At 33.1% G+C, this 19234-nt stretch overlaps 1 protein-coding gene across 2 annotated transcripts in view; it reads right to left on the bottom strand.

Annotated features, from left to right (window-relative positions):
* LOC145291420 (secretin receptor-like) overlaps window positions 1–19234 on the bottom strand; it is a 480255-nt gene that overhangs the window by 233622 nt on the left and 227399 nt on the right. The window lies entirely within an intron of this gene.

The following is a 19234-nucleotide window of genomic DNA, read 5'->3' as shown; positions in this document are numbered from 1 at the left end:
CAATGTAGACAGACCACTTCGAACACGGAGCTTCTCTCAAAAGGGACAGCTCCAAATAATACACCGGATGCTCACAGACGTTCCAGTTTGCCAGTGGCTTATATTTCTTGGACGCTGAATATTTGAGGTGAACGTTAAGGTTTTTCTTTAAACAGTAACCTACCAGCGTTAACGAAACCACGAAATCTTTATCTCAGTTGATCAAAATTGTTATAAGAGTAACCTATCAGCAAGTACGACGTCAAAAAACAATGTTATAAAAACAAATAATTCTTCAGATTTTGGACTGTAAAATATGTACAAAATGTCAATGCTGTGACCAGGATTCGAACCTAGGTTAGCACGGCCACAACGTGGGGGTTCTAACCTCTAGACGATCACGGCTTACACTGACGTCTGTCGCTCTTGGCAGAAAGACACATGACTACTGTCAAACTATTGAAAAATAAGGAGGAAACTTGAAATTCTCACGCATGCGCAAAAATACACTATAGCAACCATTGTTAAATGCAGCTGAATCTCTTCGCTCGCTAAGAAAAGTAGATCAGACCAGTTCTTATAAGAACTCACCAAACGCCAAAGGAAATAAGTTAAATTAACCGCAAAAGAAACTGCAAGAAAGTCATCTTCTAAGAACTCACTGGAAGCTGACCAAAAAGAATCAAAATCCAAGCCCTAGCCACAAAAATAACTAGATATTGTGGCTAATATACACAATCTACTAATAAAAACAAGTAAGTTTTCTAAAATAAACTACAATAAATTAACTAAGTAACCTCACACTGTCACTGATATGGACTTCATATAAAGATAACAACTACACTATTGGTGTATATACCGTTCCACACTTTAACTATTGGTGACGGGGCAGTATCTCAATTCTACGAGAGTTGTCTTGCTATAAGATAAGTGATATTATAGTAAGATACACATAAGTGTTATATGTTTACATTTAATAAAAAATGCCAAAGTCAGCACTTAGTAAAAAATCTCAGAGAAATATAGACTATGAAAAAAACAAAGTCAAGGTATTAGCTGAGCAAAAAGAATACTATCAGAAAAATGCTGAAATAATAAAAATTAAGTATCATGCAAATCCTGAGGCAAAGAAGGCTGCCTCACGTGCTGACTCAAAAGCACGGTATAACAGGGATCCCGAGGGAAAAAAACTGCCTCACGTGCTCTTTATAACAAAGAACCAGAAAAAAGAAGACTGCCTCACGTGCTGACTCAAAAGCACGGTATAACAGGGATTCTGAGGAGAAAGAATCTGCCTCACGTGCTCTTTATAACAAAGAACCAGAAAAAAGAAGGCTGCCTCACGTGCTCTTTATAACAAAGAACCAGAAAAAAAGAAGGCTGCCTCACGTGCTGACTCAAAAGCACGGTATAACAGGGATTCCGAGGGAAAAAAAGCTGCCTCACGTGCTCTTTATAACAAAGAACCAGAAAAAAAGAAGGCTGCCTCACGTGCTGACTCAAAAGCACGGTATAACAGGGATCCCAAGGGGAAAAAAGCTGTCTCATGCACAAACTATTATAAATATAAATATCAAAAACTGCCAAATCTTTGCCACAACGCCAAAGAATGAACCAAGAAAAATTTAATAGTGAAGGTATGAACATTTTAGAACTTTATAATACTCTAACTGTTTTATCAGAGAGGCGGTAGCACTCTCTATGTAATATAGAACCGATGGAGGACCAAGAGGCAACTCCTAAGGCCCAAAACCCAAAGACCTAAAACCCAGCAGGAAGCGACCTGCTACTAATGGAGGCGGCAATGAGCCGCCTCCTAAAAAAGACAATACTATCATGAATGTAAGTTTAAAAATAAGACTGTAAGTAAAAATACTAATTAACAAGAATAAAAAAGCATTGGAAATGCAAAAGGATATAGGGATGGTATGCCAAAAAGTATACAAACAAGATAGCTATGAATGGCTAGGCACATGGAAATAGAATTGCATCCAAAGTATAGCCCTATAGCTTTTCTCCAATCTTCATTCCGTGCGATCATTACGGTTGTAAAAAGCTATATATATATTTCCAATGCTTTTTTATTCTTGTTATATACTAACACTTCAGCCCGACTTTGCTCGGGCTCTATGTACTATTCATAACTTTACGTGAAAATGAATATATATATATATATATATATATATATATATATATATATATATATATAAAAGTTTAACTCATGTCCGGGTAACCAACATAAAAAATCTCAAATGTTTAGACTCAGAATTGGTGGAGGAGTTTGGTAGAGTCTGAAAAAGTAAATTCTTTCAATTTTGACCTCTTAGCAGCCCAAATTTCGCCCAAAAACTGATTAAAAATCTTTCTGCATGAATCTTTCTGTCTGAATACTATTTATGTAAAATTTCAAATGTTTAGGCCCACAATTGGCTGGATAGTTTGCTAGTTACTGCGAAGGTAAAATCTTTTGCACATTGACCTTTGGCAGTCAAATTTTCGGCCAAAAATCGATTAAGCAGTAATTAGTAAGTTTGGTAGAGTTATCAAAGTTCAAATCGTTGACCTCTTGACAGCCAAATTTGTGGCCGGAAATCGATTAAAAGAATTTCCCCAAATCTCAATACCCCTTATATCAAAACTTGAGTCAGTAGACTGAAAATTGACAGAGTAGTTTGGTAGGGAAATGTACACACACAGACACACAATTTCACCTTTATAGCTATACAGATGTGTGTGTGTGTTACAAAAGATCAGAAAAATATCAGTACCGTTGGTTTCAAATAGCCACATTTCCGGGACGATAGATATAAACAGAAGCTGAAGAGATGGCGAGGAGGCGATCAGATATTTGTTTTCGATTGGAAACAGACGGTATTAATGTTTTGCTGATGTTGTGTAACACAAATATAAATAAATATTACTTTATATTGTTTTTATAATTGAGCACAACGCAACGGTTGACCTTTCTAAGGAATACAAGTTTTGACGAACGAAATAGACATAAAAACGGATTTCACGCTTAAGAGAAGTTCGACTCAAGTCGGAAAAAAAGTAACCTCGATTGATAGTATTGTATTTACTAAAATACTAGTCGAAAAAAAAAAGACAAACCAAAACCGCTAATTGCAGTCTCAAAGGAAAAAAAAGAAGAAAAAAAAAACTCGAATGTGGCAAAAGCGACAATTTACGCCGTTTCTCTTGGAATCTATCTTAAAAAAAAAACAACAACAAACTGTAAAAGTGAATTTTTGTTTTGTTGTAAAACGACAAACAGATTCGTTTTACTAAATTCCGAAGAGCAAACGTACAAGAAAGTAACATACGGGAAAAAAAGTTCACCAGTGGATTTCCTAATTGCTGTTCTCCGTTAGCAAAACATCAACTAAAGACCTTTTGGTAAACCATTTTTTTTCTCTCTTCGGTATTAAAAAATACCACAGTTAAACTAAAATCAAGGAAATAATTTTTTTTAAACTGAAGTCGTCACTGGATAACGGATATAAGACAGTAAAACGTCACGTAAGAAAAAAAACAAAAGAAAGAATTAAATGTAGTCCATACATTTTATGTTTTTCAATTGTGACTCGAGTTGAAAAATCTTTTTTTTTTGTGGAAAGAGTTGTACTTAAGTTCTGCTGCTACTTATTAGGAAGTGCCTAAAACGGAAAAGTCAATCGTATTTGGTGGTTTCAGTAAAAGCCTCAATTTTTTATTGGGTTGGATAAGCTTAATTCGCTAGCGAAGTGATAAAATATTATTCGAGCAGCGATATTATTATTTATTGAAAACAGGAACTCTGAACAATTTTTGTTGTAAAACAAGCCAGTTTATATTTTAGAGTACACTAAAAAAAAATGGAAGATTTATCTAGAATGTTAATGCAATTTTTGCAGACGCAACAACAGGCACAAGCCGAGTGAGATGAACGAAGAGATGAGAAATTATTGAAATGACAACTGGAACAAGAAGAAAGGCAGAAGAAATTACAACTTGAACATGAAGAAAGGCAAAATGAACGTTTTTGCTAAAACACTGGAACTACTAAAGAATAATCGAGAAAGTGTTGACAGTGCTAATTTCTCTCATACAACTATTTTTAATAGTATGGACACATTTAATTATGTGCCGGAGGAAGAAAAGAATTTTGAAGCATACTATACAAGATACGAGGATGTCTTTCAACTGCAAAAGTTGGCCTCTTACTCAGAAAGTTGGGTGTAGATATAAAAGAAGAATTTAAAAAATGGTTTTACCGATGATAGATGGATTAAAATAACGGTTTTGATTATCGATTATCGGTAATTATTAGGGATATTCTGAGACAAAACTTAACTAAGATCACTCCCACCAAAGTTCTGAAAATTAAAAAAAATCTGTTAAGCCGTTTCGCAGTCTATAAGGAACGAACTTATACACAGATACAATCTGCATTTATATAATTGTAGAGAATATATATATATATATATATATATATATATATATATATATATATATATATATATATATTAGCGTTGTGCGATTAATCGGAATCGGAGTCGGGAATCAGAAAATTCGGAACTTTTGGCGCTAGAGGAAACGGTATCGTAATCGGGAAAATTTGAGCCTTATTTTCGATTCCAAACGGATACTTTTTTCTGGAAATTATAAAGAAACAAACACAGAGGACTTTAATACCGATTAAATTTGATAAGTAAAATACGCATAATATATTTTAATTCGTGCAGAATCTGAGACATGTTCATGCGAGCATTATGTTTTTGCTAAACAGTTCACTTCTTTTAATAAAAAAACAAAATAAACGGGCTGAGATCGAAACCAAAACCTAAGTATAGTGAATGAAGTACAATAACAATTAGGCCAGCTTGACACGATACTTAAAAAGTGTTTTCAAACTTACTATTTCGTGAAACAGTTGGCAAACAGATACAAATTCGATTACCCCCCCCCTAGTACCAATTTTTCAATTTTGACCCCTTTGACAGCCTTTTTTGACGGATGAAAAATGATTAAACTGAATACCCTATATACGAAATTTCAAGTTTGTAGATAAAAAATTCGTCGAGCATCTATGCTGAGAATTGTCCTCACACACACACACACACACACACACACACACACACACACACACATTCTCACTTTTACAGATATACTAGAAAATTTATCCAGCATTGATCGGTATTAAAATTAACGTTATATTCCTTAAAAACTGACGTAAAAACGGATATATATATATATATATATATATATATATATATATACACACACACACGAGGGGCGTGCAATAAGTAATGCGCCTGACCCACTTCCATAGCAGTAGAGCAACGAAATTTTGCACAGTTATTAGCCTTTCTCTTCATAGGAACCGCCCAGAGTTAGGCATTTCTCCCGTCGTTTAATGCAGCTCTGGGGACCGTTTTTATAGAACCCCCTAGGTTGGTCCTCCAACCACGACATGATTTCAGAAATCAAGACTGCATCATCTGAGAAACGCTTTCCTTTCAAAAACAACTTCATGGCTGGGAAGAGGTGAAAGTCAGAGGGTGCAAGGTCAGGAGAGTAGGAAGGATGGGGGAAGGATTTCATAACCACACGCCCGTGCTTCTGATCTGGCAAGATGCAAGTTGTGGACCGGAGCGTTGTCTTGCAGGAGGAGGGTACATTTGCTGATCTTGCCCCGCCTCTTGATTTTGATAGCTTCCCTTAATTTCCTCAAAAGTGAAGCATAATAGGCTCCTGTAATTGTGGTACCCTTTGACAGGAAATCTGTCATCACTACTCCGTCTTGGTCCCAGAAGGCTTGCCAGCGGAGGGCTGTACCCTTGTCTATTTTGGAGGTGGTGAGTCCAAATGCTTTCACTGCATTGACTTGGCTTTGGTCTCGTGATCATAGTGATGGACCCAGGTTTCATCCTGTGTAATCAGTCTTTTGAAAAACTTTGTCTCATCTTCTTGGCACATCTCCAAATTCATCCTCGAGCATTCGACGCGTTCTCGCTTCTGGAATGGTGTGAGCAACCTGGGAATCCATCTGGCAGATACCTTATGCATATTCAAATGGTCATGAATGATAGTTTCCACAGACCCTTTACTAATCTTGACATCTTAGGCCATTTGGCGAATAGTAATGCGCACATCTTCCAAAATGGCAGCCTCAACTTGACGGACATATGCCTCATCAATGGCAGAAGGGGGAGCGACCAGGTCTGGGAGCTGTTTCCACAGACTTTCGGCCGTGTTTGAATTCACGATGTCAGCGTTTTACAAGGTCATATGATGGGGCATTATCACCATAAATTTCTTTCATTTCATCAAAATCTCCTGTGGTGTGCGTCCTTTCAAATACAAAAATCGGATCACTGCTCGACATTCAACAGGCTCCATTTCACACCTGACTCAGTTCAAACACCTGTAAAACAGAAACCACAATTAGTTCAGAGCTGTAATTTGCCACATAACCCGTAAAGATATAAATCATTGCACATGCAAAATTTCAGTTAGATCAGACAGCTGGAGGTGGGTCAGGGGCATTACTTATTGCACGCTCCTCGTATAAAAGGAACTTTGTCTGTGTGTGTGAGTTCGTTGCCTATGGACTCGAAAATAGCTGGGCCGACTTTTGTGAAATTTCACACGAATCTATTTCATGTGCCTGGCAGTGTCCTTAGATAGGTTTTGTAATTGAATGTCTGCGATAAGTATCGACAATCGAAAACATTCAATGAAAGAAAGCAATCAAGTTACACAGCATAAAATCACAAGTGCATTTAAGACGCTATATTATCGCATAAGCCGAAAGTCTCATTATATAAAAGCAACAGTAGGTTCTTTGATATAATAGAGCGCGTTCGAAATGAATGTTTCTGTTTAAAGTACAATTACACCATGGTACTTGACTTTTTCATTTTAAACTTAAATTGTAGTCATTATCACCGAATAAGCAGTTAGGCCAGGTATATAAAATCAACAATAGGTTCTCTGGGTGCGTTTGAAATCAATGTTTCTCTTTAGTGCATAATTGATGTCTGATTTCTGCATTTTAAGCTTTAATTCAAGCTATTTTACATAAAAAATAATTTTATAAAATCACCAGTAGGTTATCTATAGTGCAATATAAGCTACAGTGTATTGTAGACTAAGTTGGGAGGTATGTGAAGCTTCCTTTCGGTGCACGATTATGGGTCCTCAACTAGCAGAGGCAATCAATCGATTTGATTGAAATATGGACGATTTCATCGATTTCGATGGCAATAAAAATATTGGATTGTCAGTCTTTCGTTGATCATCATTCAATCCCGGGTCTCCTTGCAAATATATATATATATATATATATATATATATATATATATATATATATATATATATATATATATATATATATATATATATATATATATACATTATATATATATAATGTTTATTTATACAAGCATTATTAATTTCGTTCTGCTAGTCTCATGATGTAGGAGCTTTGGTTAGAGATTACCTACAGTGAAATAGATGCACATAGTAGCTAACAATGTTTGTATTAATAAACATACACTCTGCTCATTCATCGAACACTCCTTACTAAACACAGAAGTTTCAATGGATTTACATTTGGAAAACTAAAACTGTACAAAAATTATATATATATATATATATAACTTCGAAATAGACATTTTGAACATTGTGAGGTGCTAAATGTAAAAAAAAAGCAAAAATGCATGAACTCTAAAATAAGAAGCATAAATAAGCTATTTAAAAATTAATTGACGATCCTAGCATAATAGTTCCAGTGGATAAGGCAATGAACATATAAAGTATGAACTTATAATGAACTTATTTTGGGTGAACTAAATAAAACTTTTTAAAAGGCAACGGGAAAAGATCTTTATAAAATAAACTTGTTAGCATTTAGAATATGTGAAAAAATGAATATTCAAGATAAAGTAGAAAGACATACACCACTTAACCCACGGTTTTTTGTTGAAAGATCAAAGTGTAGTATCTGTTCTTCAGATGCTGCACTTCAATTTCTTGTTCTCTGTCAGTGGTGGAGAAATCCTTCACAACTGAGACAATTTTTATTTTTGTTCCTTTTCTCCACATTAAAAAACGACCCTGGTGTCTAACTCTGTCCCGTGGGGTGACATTGTAAATAGGAACACCTGACTTTAGCAATAAACCCAGCACAAGATTAATTGCACCATGCATTTGTTATTTAGGTAATATTAGTAAAAAGATATTATTATTATTATTATTATTATTATTATTATTATTATTATTATTATTAGATTATATCTACTCTAAAATATAAAATCCAACATAAACTTTGAATTTCCTTTTGGTGAGCTTATAGATTGCTTACAGAAAACACCTAAATACACAAACAGTTAATTCATTATGCTTGATATTGACTTGTATTATTCATCTATATGTCATAAACTCCTTGTAAAAGTAATAAAATTATCAGAAAATGAAACAGATATAACTAAATTAGAAATAGACATGATAAAACTAGCGAGAAAAACCTTAATAAATACGATAATTTATTATGAACAAGAAAGGATAGAGAAAACTACTTTGATGTAACGATGGATCTCCGGACTCTACGAAACAGACTTATGGCATACTAAAGGAGATGGAAAAAACGGGCTTAAATGAAGGGATATATAGAGATAATGCATTACGTTTTAGTCAAATTCAAGTGATGGAATAATAGAAAAAATATTAAACTATTCTTTAATGAACTTAAGTTAGAAATAACATTAGACTGCAATTGTGAAATAGTGATTTTTTTTAATATAAGCATAAAACTTAACAACAATACTTATGAACCGTATCACAAGCCGAACCAACACTATTCTATGTAGACTATAAATCTAATCACCCTAAAGGTATTAAAAAAACAACTATTCCCAGTATATCAAAAACACAACTAGGATATCACAAAATGAGAATATATTCAATGAGCTGAATAATGAAGATAGTAGGATAAATTACACAATATCATATAACAAGGAATATGTGAAGGGAAAAGAAATGTAGTGAATGAAAATAGGTACAAAAATAAAGATAAGAATCAGAAGAATGAAATTAAAAATGATAAACAAGCATATAATAATAAGAATACAGTTATGAATAAGAGAAATAGACGCAAAACAAGTCTGGTTAAATCCACCTTTCAGTGACCACATACAAAATAATATCCCTAAAGAATTTTACAGAATAATTGATAAGCACCTTTCCTTAGAATATATAAGAATAAATTAAGTAAAATAATTAATAAGAATATAGTTAAACGTCCATTCTAAACAGCTGTAAATTAAAAAAAAAGTTTAATAAATTCAAATAATGGTAAACTGAACACAATAGTAAATAATAGTATGATTGAATCAGGAGAATTAAATATTGAGAAAACGTAACCGCAGAATACCTAACGAATGTCGATCTGAAATTGTATACAAATGTGAAGTTAAGGTGGATAATAGTAACTAGATATAAGTAGAGGGACTAAGTGTAATTTTAAAGACAGATACAGAAATCATATTTCATCATTTAACATTGGACAAGAGAAGTAACTGGAATGATGATCAGGATAGAAATAAGGATAGCACAAGAATAAATATTACAAAATAAGAATAGAAACACGACTGCATAAAGGGATTGGGTAAAAATAAAATATAATAGATAAAGCTATTATATATAAAGCTATTATATATATATATATATATATATATATAGCAAATCAAAAAATGTAATCTATGCTTATTTGAGTTATATAACATAGTGAATTCTAAAGAAGAAATTTTAAACAAAAAGTTTGATGTTATACAAAGCTATCTACATGAAAATAATTTCCTATTATCACGCCTAAGACCTAGTTAAAATAACATGTGTGTATATATATATATATATATATATATATATATATATAGAGAGAGAGAGAGAGAGAGATAGATAGATAATTAAGGAATACGTTGTAAGTGAAATGTAAGTGTTGTAAGAGAATTTTAAATTTAATACGAGAAACTTTGAATGGTGCAGTAAATAAAGTAGTAAATCATTATCGTATAGAAAATAAACTAAACAATATATAATATAATATAATCTAAATACGGGAAATTCAATTAAATATTTATTTAATAGTTGTTACCGGTTGTAAATCAACACTTGAGACATTTTAATAGCACCAAAAAAAATCAAATATTAAGTAATTGCAAAATATTGAGATAAACAGATTATGATGGATTAAAATAGACTAAATCGAAATATGAGTTTGAAATAAACTTAGTGAGAAATTTAACCTAGATTGCTATAAAGAGAATAATGTGGAACTACAAGTTGAAAACTTAGCACTGGGTATTAATAAAAACAAAAAATCAAGATAATGAATTAAAAATATAAAGGAATTTCGATAAAATTATGAATCGATAAATGTGGGCAAAATCAATTTATGTCCCTTACATTGTCTCGATATATTGAATGATACGGGAAGAGTTAGAATTTAAAAAAACAAAAAATACATCTATATAAAGATAAACTTGAAAGAATAGATTTAACTTTTATATTGATTACATAACCAGATAAATATTAACTAAAATAATTTAAATAAATTTATGGGGTTTCTTTAAAAATGACAGGTAAAAATAGAAAAACGTAAACAAATATATCGTAATATGTAAGTAAAAATTAATACTAAACTAAGGCGAATTGAGAAACGAATAGACATATAAATAGAGACTAAAAGCTGAAAAGTGTAATTAAAGAGTTGGGGAGTAGATTAATAAATAAATAAATCAGAGAGGAACAATTATTATAACAATAGAAAAAAAACTTTACAAGATTGAATGAATATAAAAATAGAAAATTGTAGAAACATCATATTACAATAAGAAATACAAAAGTCGGATTACTTACTCAATTCGAAGGGAATCGATAAAGTAAATGAATAAAGAAATAAAATAAAATGATGTAAACAAAGCGAGGCCAAACTGCTTTTAAGGAAACTTAAAACAGAGAATATGAATATATTCATATATATATGTAACAAATACATTTTTGTGTCTGAAGAGTAGCTATTTTTGGAATATTTTAAAATGATATAATGTTTAAATTTGTCCAAATGGTTGCGAAACAAGTATAACACGTAAAGAAATACCCCGTATATTCTTATTTTATATTTTGTTGATTTCTGCGTATATATATATATATATATATATATATATATATATATATATATATATATATATATATACTAGCAGGCCGCCCGGCATCGCCCGGTTGTAAAATACGCTTAAATATGATATTTTAATCAAGGCAGATTTGGTATTTATTATTATATTATATTATATTATATTGGACCCAATATGTAATAATGATATAAGTAAAAAGTAAATAAATGAATAATGACTCCTGCTCCACCACCGAAAATCGAAACCAAAAGTTTAGCTTACGATTTATTTTTTCCTTTATTCGTAATGCCGTCGTTCGACCTTCACCTGGAAAATTCCATTTTTTGTAATTTTCACAAATTTTCCCCGATTTTCCCCGACTAAAACCGAAATATAATGCTTCGCATGGGTTTGAATATTATATATAGTAAGTTTCATGTCTGTAGACCCAAATCTGACAGAAAAGTTTGGTAGGCAATTTTTTAAACAAATGTATAAACGCATACATGAATACATATAGAAAGAGGTTTGTGTTTACTATAACCTTTTTTACGCAAATATTACGCAAGTATAAATCATGTAGATTATCTGCATGAATATAATTACACGTAGTAGTTAACTAAAGATGATCATCTCATAAGAAAACCGAAAAAAAAAAACTAATAGGGAATTAATTAAAATGAATGTTTAAAAGAATATGCAAATTAGCAAGATATTTTGCAGATGAGCGCAATTTCACAACCTATATATAAGAAAGTTGTATATTCTATTTAAAATAATAGAAGAGCCAATATCAAAATGAAGTTAATTGATCCTTGGTTAATGCAGGGGAAACCCTTCCTACTGAGATAATTACTATATTTTTGGATACATCCAGAGTGTTCCCTTTTTGTCCTTGTTTTAGGGGAGTTGGTTCCCACACCCCTACATTAAAACCGACCTTGTGTCTAATTTGTTTTTGTGGGGAAGCAAATAAATACCTAAATAAACAAATAGAAAAAAGTGTTTTTAATATGAATATCAACATTCGAAAAATTCCCAATTTATAGGAGTATATATATATATATATATATATATATATATATATATATATATATATATATATATATATATATATATATACATACAGGAGTGCAAATGCAATCAGAAAGTACATATATAAGTGTGATTAGAAATGCATTCATAAATTAATTGTTCAATTAACACTTCAATATTTTTCTCTGAGACAAAATCATAACTGAAATAATTCTTTTAAATTCATATATAAATAAAGTTTACTGATCTTCTAACTAGAGATACATACGCTTTCTTAACCGAAATACAAAAAAAAAATCAGTATGTTAGCAACTGCGTGTGATGTATTGTAACAGACACTATTGAAGTAATTAATTTCTTTTCACAGGATTAAAAACAATTAGAAGAATTAGTCAATTTATCAAGACAATATTGAATTTCGATTCATCGTTATTTATTGATGGAGAATATTATTCTTCTTTTCTTCTAATGATGTCACTTGTTCGATGATGATAAGAACGCAATTTTCCCCTGACAAATTATCTAACTTCACTCTGTTCTTCCTGAAAATAAATTTCTTCAAAACAGCCATTCTCTAATCCATCAAAGATTTTCAGTTTTATTGTGCATATTCCTGTCCAGATTATTCAATATCGCAGGCAGCCACAATTGTATTTTACTCACTTACAAAACTCAAACCAAATAACTTGTTCATTCTGAACTTTCCCTTTCATATATCATCTTCGTTTTTTTTTTATAACCATCTACATTATATCTAACGTGTGAAATAAGAAAAGAGAAATTGCCTTTTAGTGGCCTTTTAACAAAGTTATAGATACTTTTCTTTAAGTAACTTTGATATGAAATTTGTGATCAAGAATTTTTCATGCAGGGATAAATGAAAATGAATAAATTAAAAAATATTTAGACAAGGCGTGTGTGAGAAAATCAGCAGCAGACGTAGGATAGCTGACTAGCGAAAATATTAGCAGTAGCAGCCGTTTTAGCACATATGCAAATTGGCAAGCGTGCACCCGCTGACGTCACGAGAAGAAGGAGAGAAAAAAATCGAGGTCGAGCAAGAGAATAAAAGGGAAGATAGCGGAAAAGCGCTGGTTAAGATCGGCGTCAGATGACGAGAACAGGGACTTTTAAGAAGCACATGTTATATAGCACGGCGTTGTAAAGCACATGTGAACGGAAAGACTTTTGAAATATAATGAAGTGCGTTGTTTTGTTTCTTTGCGACGGTACCAGACAACGTGTGGGTACGAGAGGTAACGACATGTAATGGCCACGTTACACTTCAACATTTACATTTCCAGCCGAACGTTATCACTGATAATAGCATTCTAGTTGAGAGTTCATTATTCAAACTCCTCGGTCTAACATTCACAGGTAACATATACTGGAATAAATACACGTGAGACATTGCAAGGGCTGCTGCAAAGAAGACGGATGATCGCTACCGCGCTAGAAAAATACTTAAACATTACAGTATCCTCTTTTACAGTGTATCTCTTCGTAGCAACCGTTCGCATATGCATAGAATATTGATGTCACATATGGCAAAAAAGAGTTTCACATCTGCACTCTCAACTAAACCCCATTTCCTATCCTATAGCCGCAATGATGCATCTCAATACTTGTTTTAACAATACTTTAATGCAATATTCTTCGACAAACTCGTACCACTGATGATATCTCCGACTAACAATAAAATCCAGATAAAAAGGAGTAATCGTACAAGCAACAAAATTCCACCCCTTGATTTTTAAAGTCCACTGATGCTGGTGAGCATCAGATCTAAATGTTTCTCCATCCAAGCTGCCAGACTTGAGAATTCTCTTTCTATATCCTGCTTTCTAAACTGTAATGATATGCAGACGTTTAAGTACAATGCGGAAAGATTTCTCGTTGCTCAACTCCCTACTTGGAATGTTCCCGTATATATATATATATATATATATATATATATATATATATATATACATATATATGTCTGTGTGTGTAGCTGTGTATGTACATAAATAAATATATATATATATATTATAATATATATATATATTTTTTTCATATAGTTATATATTTGTGTATCATTTAATACAAAAAATTGAAAAATCTCACTCTAACTTAAATAAAAACAAATTGTTGATCCTTTATAAAACCATAATATTCATACTTGCACGTTACATACGTAATATATATATATATATATATATATATATATATATATATATATATATTATAAGGTAAAATTAAAAGCCAAGAACAATGCGAGATTTTTTTTTATATAGAGTAAAATTAAATGAAAACAAAAGAAATAAATTTCTTTTTTGTTGTTGTTTGTTTTTTCTTTTTCATACAAATTTTAACTCTAAACAACAGTATTTTTTTCTGTTGTATTCAATGGTGTTATAAATCTCAATATATTTCAGACCTATTAGTCCTTTTTCAAGAGAAGACAGCGGATGAGTGTTCAAAATTGGAAAAGCAGCCGCAGAGTTTGCCACGTGATACCGCGAAATATAGAACAAAAAATGACGTTAGGAGAACGTTAAAATAAATCAGTTGATGTTTGAAATACAAGTATATATATATATATATATATATATATATATATATTTATGGCATAGATAACATCGGTCATTCGTGTCTGCTGTTCAATAATGGACGATGCAAAAAGATCGTCTGTTTGTGATAACAAATGTTGATAAACATTCAGCGATAGCTTAGCCAACAACTTTAAGTCCAATCTTATCACTAAACAGAAATAATTCAGAGATGTAAGTCTAAAAAAAACTCATTGTTTTTTTTTTAAATTTGGTTAGAACAATCAGCGTTTCAGATCTTGTTTCAATATACTGCAGAAGCAAACAAACATTACTTAAATATCGACTCTTGAATGGACAAACTGTCAATATCATTAATTTTTCAGCCAATCAGGACCGCTCGAAATACACACTCCCGCAAGTTTAAAAAGGAAAATTGCAATAGTTTGCGCACTCAGCGGCTGGAAGATGATAAGTTTCGTATAATAAGGAAATGCATTAATATCCAGTCGCAGTTTCCTTTTTTATTTCCTGACACAATGATGCAAGTGACATAAAGTGATTACTATCAATCTGCACACGCAGCAAGAAATTACAAGTTGTTAATACACAAACTAACACAGCAACTGAAGACAAGCGTGTCTACACTACTCGTCTTGTAATGTTGTGACCCTTTGGCTGTGGTCATAGCGTAGTATCTGTGTTAACTCAGGTTGGCGGGCCCAGGGTCAAAATATTATCGTTATTTTCATGGCAAGTTCTTCAATCTATGGTCCCTGCTCGCCAAACTTTCACAAGAAACACTCGTCTAGCAGAAAACACTGTCAATAATTCCCCCACTCTTTATCTGTGCCTAAACCTAAACGTAGATTCCATGAACAAAGCTTCTTTCTTAGAACTGCACGCCTGTGGAACTGTATTACGTTTTCCTACTTTCCAGCTGATTACGATATGGTTGTCTTCAAGTCCAATGTAAACAAGTTCTTGATAAGCCGCCCCCTTAAGTTAACAAATTTATTGAATTCCCATTACTGACAATTACTATATTGTCCAATTGACTACTGTACACTCTTTAACCCTTATTCTCGAGTGACCCCTGGTCCTTGATAAGTGGTGATGCCTATGTAAAAAAATATTATTATTATTACTATTATTATTATTATTATTATTATTATTATTATTATTATTATTAATTGCTTCGAGCGACGGCGGGTCGCTGGATTGATTATTATGATTAGATGAATAAACAATTAGATTGGGAAAAAGTGATTGACAGCAAATAATAATATCGCTACAAAGGCCTGTGAAAATAGAAAATAGATGTAAACATGATTTTTTGTTTGCATAAACAAATAACTAGATTGAGTTTACATCAGCTGTTAGTCTGAGACACGAATGAGATGTAGATTTGGGGAGATTCTAGTCAGTCGTTAGCTTGGCATCAGAGAGAACGTACAACTCAAAGAAGGAGTTGGTCTCTCTATGACACAGGAAGCAGCATTTCTTCAGGCAGCCAAGATGTAAAAACGTTGTAATCTTTTAAGGTGTCAGCCGAAATGATGAAAATAAATGTTCGTAAATAATTCAGGTATGTGTTGCGTTATTTACACCTGTTCAAAAGAACTGCTTGTCTACAACTGTTTTGATACGTCCATGTCAATCATTTCCTGTTAGAACTGTTGAATAAATGTTAAAATATACGCACTAGACGATCAACTAAATGATACGACGTATATAAATACACGCATTTACACATACATGAATATACAGATAAAATATAAACCCCACTATACTAACAAGTACACCGTTATGGAACATATTCATATACACACACAAACGTAAGAGTCTTATACAGATTACTCCTCTTCAACAAGAGAAAAGACACCCCAACTATTAATTTTTTTTGTTAATAAAACTAAATACGATGTATACTTTTTGACCACGGCAAATTCGACTCATATTAGACGCATTATATAACGGAATGATTCCAGTTTAATCTGACCCCTTTTTTTGCATAGATACTCCAAAAAAAAGTTGGTAAAATTCACACTCCCCTGTTAATTGACCCTATACGCACTTGTATGTTGGGGATTCGAGGCAGACATCACGCACGTTTCCTTCCAGTCTTTCACTATCTCCATCTCCGCTTTTTACCTCTCCCCATACTTTCTACATCATTCTTATATCTCAACACCAACCCTAATCCACACCCCTTTCAGTCTTGTTTTCATACAACCAAATCTCATTTCTTTCTTTAACAACATTTACTGGAACCTCCTGACACTGACTCCCGGTGACGTAGATGACCTGACATTTTCATTGCAAACTTTGCTTTCGTATAAGCTGTATCGCCTGAAGAGGCCTCTAGTTACTAGAAATTAGCTGGCCGAAACAATGTGTAGCAACACATTACTATTTATGTAAAAACAAATAAAAGTAAATATATCTGGTATGTATTGTACACACACACGCACACGGACACACACACACGCGTGCGCTAACACACACACGCATATAGAGTCGTTCTACAAAATAAAGCCTATTTCTTTAACTAAAAAAGTTGAACAGCTACGAAGATGAGAGTTGTATCATTGTAACATAATACATATGAGCGCATATGCGAATATCAGGAGCAGTTGAGGGATGGAAGGCAAGCGATTGTATTCACAGCAGGAGCAGCGTTTGGATGCGTATGCAAATTAGCAAGTATGCTCGAGCTTGCGTCTGAAGAAAAGAAAAAAAATGGACACCACGTTGTCGAGGGAGAAACAGTCGACGCTGAAGGAGACAGACGTATAAAGTGAAGTGGAAGATGGGCTGCCTGTGGCTTTCATGCGGTCGGAAGAAAGAGAAACGCAACCAGGTTAGATGGACATATGGCAGCGAGAGACGTTTTGAGACGGAAAGGTAACGGCAATAAATGCTTTTGTTAAACAAAATGCCGATTCGAATGTTTCTTTCTTTCATTTATTTGTAACTACAACGTTACACAGTTAAAACAAGCGACCTTTTGTGTTGGAGAATATATTTATTCTACATAATCACAACAATTCTCGATACACTTTTGTTAGAAATTCAATGATGCATATCTGCTTCTTTTTTAGAGTCAAGACCGTCAATATCTGCAGATGAAACTTGCATGTCATTAGTTCAGTCATAACAGTGCAATAAAAATAGGAGGCATTACTTTTAGAACGCCCCGCAATTTTCAGGTCGAGCAGTCATAATTTTTTTTTATTAGATTTTCACCCCAAACAAGGCACATTGACACTTTGATGTAGGGGGCTACTATCAGGGACATAATCTACAGGGGTACTATGTGGGAAGTTGGGCAGCAAGATGTCGGTTCATGTTACACTTGAACTTCTGCATGTCAATACAGTTGGGGAAGCAGGAACCCGGAAGGGAATTTCAAAGTCTAGTGGTTCTGGGGAAGAAACTACTGGATTAGAAGGCTCTCTTACATTTAGGGATCTCTACTGTGAAGGGGTGGGATATTGCTGCTTGTCAGGTTTATTGGGGGTATTTACGTCGAAGTGGTACGTATGTTTGCAGTTCGTCGGAGCATTCATCGTTAAAGTACTTGTAGAACAGGCAGAAGGATGCTACATTTCGTCGATAGGGCAGAGGCTGAAGGTTAGATGACAGTTCAGGACCTATCAGGTTGGCAACTCTCTTTTGAACCTTGTCTAGGAGCAAGAGACTAGTAGCAGATGCATCAGCCCAAATATGACAACAATATTCCATACATGAGCGAATGGTGGCCTTATAAAGGTACAGGAAACTTTCGGGTGTTAGTAGCTTTCTAGCACGGTAGAGTGAACCTACCTTTTTCGCAGCGGTCCTGAAAATGCTCTCAATGTAATTGTTCCAACTCATGTTTCCTGTGAACGTTAGGCCGAGGAGTTTAAAAGATTTACTTTCAGATAAAAATGTCTTTGGCCATTGCTATTGGTGGTAAAGAAGGTTTCTTGTAATTATTGAAGGAAACAAGTTTAGTCTTGGCAGCATTGAATGTGACCATCCATTTTTGTCCCGACTCCACTACAGATTGGAGGTCATCCTCTAATGTTTCTGCCATTTCTTTAGATATGTGTTCATTTGATTTCCTGTCGTGTCTGTTATAGAGCGTGGTATCATCAACATATATACCCATCTCACATACAATTTTATCAGGAAGGTCATTTATGAATAATAGGGATAATACAGGTCCTAGGATAGACCCTTTAGGCACTCCCGCATTTATATCATATTGTTTAGATGTACTACCGTCGAGGACAACCTGGATTTTTCTTTTCTCTAAGAAAGATTTAGTTAGGTAAAGTATTCTTAAATGGAGCACTGATGAAGTGGTGGTCAATGTTTGTATAAAGCATTATTAGATATTTCTTGCATGTATATATATATATATATATATATATATATATATATATATATATATATATATATATTAAAAAGTTATCCAGGTAACCTACATCTAAAAGTTCAAGTGTTTAGACCCAAAATTGCCGGAGGAGTTTGGTAAAATCTGCAAAA

Source organism: Euprymna scolopes, chromosome 12 (genome assembly GCF_053919585.1).
Source record: "Euprymna scolopes isolate OS-2025 chromosome 12, ASM5391958v1, whole genome shotgun sequence".
In the NCBI taxonomy this organism is placed as follows: domain Eukaryota; kingdom Metazoa; phylum Mollusca; class Cephalopoda; order Sepiida; family Sepiolidae; genus Euprymna; species Euprymna scolopes.
This window is presented reverse-complemented; position numbering and strand designations above follow the sequence as displayed.